Raw genomic sequence first — 4,184 nt, 5'->3', positions numbered from 1 at the left:
GCTTTCCTCATATTTGTTTCTACTAGCTGTTAATCCATGTCTCAAATTGTCTGCTTCTAATCTAAAATGACTGGACACCAGGCTTTTAAGAAAATATAGAGAACAGAGTCTGAGCAAGAACTTGAAAGATTAGCCTTAGTGCCCAGAATTTACAATATCCATTATTTCTATACTTGAGAAAAAATGTTATTTATGATTTCTTAATTATTTTTCAAGTGGCTCTGAATGGTTGAAATTACTAGTTAGTGACCTCTAAATAAATATTTGAGTAAGACTCTGTGATGAGGGAAGAAAAAGGAAATAAAGAATTGTAATTTATATATAAGCAACTGAAAAATCTTTTCAGACAAGCACCAAGCAAATAGAAATACCTGTCCCTTTAGTTGCATTACCAAACTGCTGTATAAAGATTAAAGGATAAAATGGCTGGCCCAAATATTTGATTGCACCTCTAAGGATATGTGATTTAAAATTCTTCCTTTGAGATCCTTCCCTCTCATCCTATCATTTCACTCTTCTCCAAGCTCATAAGCAAAAAGACAGCTAGTGGCAGGCCCTTGCAAATATGCTTCTCCCTGTATATTACATTATTCTCTATGATTTAGCGTATCTTCAGGTTACAAAGAATATTCTTTGATAGAATTCCTAGTATAGGAAAAAGAAATTTTTTAAAAAATTAATCTTTGAACTGATGCTGGGCAGAAATGCCCTTCATGAAACTCTAGAGTAACGAAGCAGTAAGATAATATGCATACTTCCTATTTTCCAGTGGTTAACAGTAAATTAAATACTGCTCAATAGTTGGAGTGCATAGTTTTGCCTTTAGCTGCTAGTCTCGCATTTGAAAGAATTGTCAAAGTCTGTATTAAATCCTGGGCAATAGCAAAATTTCTCTAAAATTCAACAAAAAATTTTTCCTACAAATATAAAATATTTCATATTTGACAACCTAAGATTTCGTAAAAAGGACACAGGGAAAAACTGCATTCCCAAAGCAACTTTTATGTTCGTTTAACTATAGTTTGCCAAGAGAAAAGGCACTTGTTCATCACTTACTTCCCCAAAGACACCTTCACCTGTTCTTGCCTCTCAGGCCTCTTCCCATCATACCATGTGGTAGGACTAAGTGAGGGCAGCTTTGACAGAGGATGTGTTTCATACACACAGAGGACAGCATACAACCTAGGCAGGAGATTGGAGATAGAATTCAATGGAGATATTCTGTGTCTACTCATAGGTGGCTCAAGCTTCTTCCTTTAGTTCATGAATTCAACATAGCCAGATTTTTAAATGTGCCTGAATGCAAATCTAATGGAGATGCTATGAAGAAGTCAAAAAGTGATAATAAAGCTTTTTGATCAGTGAGAAATATTAGGTCAAATATCTAACGACAGACAGATTAGAGAATATGCAGATAGTTGACAGGCTAAAAATTTAAAGGGTTCATATTTTAGAAGTTAAAATTTCACCAATACTTTAGAGACTTCAGTTACATCTGATTGAGAACACTTGCACATGCCGCTACTCTTTTTTAGTAATTAAAAGAAGCCTAATCTTTCTCAAGAAAGAGTTTCTTTTCTTGGGCTCTTATTCGTTGACTTAAAACAACCAAGCAATTTGCAATAAATAAAATAAGCTTAGCACTGAAGAAACCAAACCAGCCCTCCTTTCCTCACAGCTTGTTCTCCCTATCAGAACATTATTGTTGGTATTATTCTGGAATTCTTTCTTAGATAATATCTGATTGATCAGCTCTTTTATTGAAAACAGAGTACCGATTATAATACACAGATCTCCAAAATCACCTAGGTAATTATAGACCTGTATATAACAAACTCTGTCTTTATTCTCTCCAAAGAAAGTTTCATTATCCCTGTATTATCTTGCACAGAAAGAATTTCCTGAAGGTGACCTTTTTATAGGTGGTAACCATAGTAACAGATTTCCAGTCGCTAACACTCTGACACCACTTGTGCACTGCAAGTGTTACAGGGATGCTGAGGATTGATGTTTTGGGTTGCCCTCCAGAGACAGAAACTGCATAAATACTTATCAATTTGAGAGCAAGATGTTAAAAGAAATTTAAAGCCATATTTCCTGTTCCCTTGCTAATAAGACAGGAATCTTTCCCCCCTCCAAGATCCCAATAATATCCTCACATAGAGACTATCAAAGTAAAAATAAAAGATGTGAATCTTTAAGAGATGCATGGAAAAAGAATATTTGTTCCTTACATTACCTCTTAAGTAGGACATTCAACGCATCAGGGGTGAGAAACAAACACTCCTTTGGGAGTATATTCTTTGCTTTCAAGTACCTCTAGAGTCCTCATGAGCTATAATGGGAGATACATGCTCTCATCAAAGGAGAACTGGCTTGGCTGTGTAAACCTAGGAAACTGTGGCCTCAGTATTTAATTTAGTAGGAGTTAGAAAACTTTAGAGATAGTAGGAAAGTTGGAAGGTACATCTGCTAACTAAAAGTCAGCCAAGAAAATACCAGAAAGGAGAATGAAAGTAGCAGATCATTACCGGCTATACAACAATTCAAGCACTCTTGATCTATGAGTGGCGAGAATACATCATTTATATATACGTAAGTAAAATATTGCAGTCTCTGCTTCCCTCTTAAAAAAATAGATTCACTTATATGACTTGCTTTCCTATTTTTAAGAGACTTGTTTATTTTTAACAAATAAGTTCATCTCTGGTTTATTTCATTAGATATAAGAAAATGAAAACTTCTCATTTATTTTGAGACATCTATTGATAATGCCATGTAAGTTTCAAATTTAATAAAGGTCATCTCTTAAAAACCCAGTTGTTATTTTTTTCTACTCTTATACTTCCTGGTCTGAGTTTTACTCAGTTTTTGCCCTATTTCAATTAACATGTTTGTCCATATGTTTTCATTTCCAGCCTTAAAAAATAATTTGACACAATTTGGGTTTTGCCCATTGTATCATTTATCAAGCTGCAACTCACTTTTTAATCATTGATCACTACTGTATCATAACTGCTGTCTCAGTTCTATCTCACTCTTCAACTTGGCTGCTGTACAGGCAGTGTTTCTCAAAATCTGAGTCCTCTAGAAATCCATCTAAAGGAAGAAAAAAGAAAAAGACACACACAAATCTATGCTACTCCAGCTTGTGAAATGTTAATTTAAAGACTTTAAGCCCCATTCTAGGACATTGTCTTTTACATTTTTAATTATCTCAGAAAAAAACAAAAGTTTTGTATTTTGAAATGATAAAATAATTTATTGTGATTGCCATCAAAATGGAGTACAAATTTTAACATTCTCTTAAAACATATCAACCCCCAAGAGTATATCTACAAACATACCTGTCCTTGAAAGTCAATGTGAGAAACATTAAACCAGGGTAAGCAGAAGTATTGAGATCAATAGGAGGCCACAGTAACTTCAGGATGTAGATGAAAGGAGCAAATAACCAATGAGAAAAGGATGGGGATAACTGGAACCGGGAAGGTCTACATGTGTAATCTGATACTTGTCACTCATAAGTGCCTGTGGTTTCCATGGCTTTCCATTTTTCTTCATCTTCATTAAAAGACTTTCAGTGTTTATTTATCACTTATTTCAGGAATAATACTTAATTTGACATTCATTCATTCATTCAGATAATTTTTATTGAGAGCCAACTATGAGACAGGATAGGAGTAAGGAGTACAATAATGAAGACTAAATCAAATCAGACATCGTGTTTGCTTTTATGGATCAAGTGGGAGAAACAGATATTAGACAGATCATAAAAATATTTTATTTTCTTTCAGAGCATATTCAATTGGTATAATAAAAAAAGGAGTTATGAGAATATGTATGAGATGGAGAAAACCTAACCTTGATTCAGAAGTCAGGAATAGTTTCCTTGAAGAAATTACACTTGAGGACACATTTGAGGGGATAAATAAGACAGCTGTGAGATTAGAAAAGGGCCAGGCTCAGTGGCTTAGCCTGTAATCCCGCGCCTTTGGGAGGCTGAGGTAAGTGGACTGCCTGAGCCTGCGGGTTCGAGACCCACCCGGGCAACTTGGCGAGACCTCATCTCTACAATAAATCAAAAATCAGCTGGATGTGGTAGCGCGTGCCTGTAGTTCCAGCTACTTGGAAGGCTGAGGCGGAAGGATTGCCAGAGCCCAGCAGGTGGAGGCTGCTGTGGC

This window comes from Carlito syrichta, unplaced genomic scaffold, assembly GCF_000164805.1.
Source record: "Carlito syrichta isolate Samal-C Ts95f unplaced genomic scaffold, Tarsius_syrichta-2.0.1 Scaffold303523, whole genome shotgun sequence".
NCBI classification, from domain to species: domain Eukaryota; kingdom Metazoa; phylum Chordata; class Mammalia; order Primates; family Tarsiidae; genus Carlito; species Carlito syrichta.
This window is presented reverse-complemented; position numbering follows the sequence as displayed.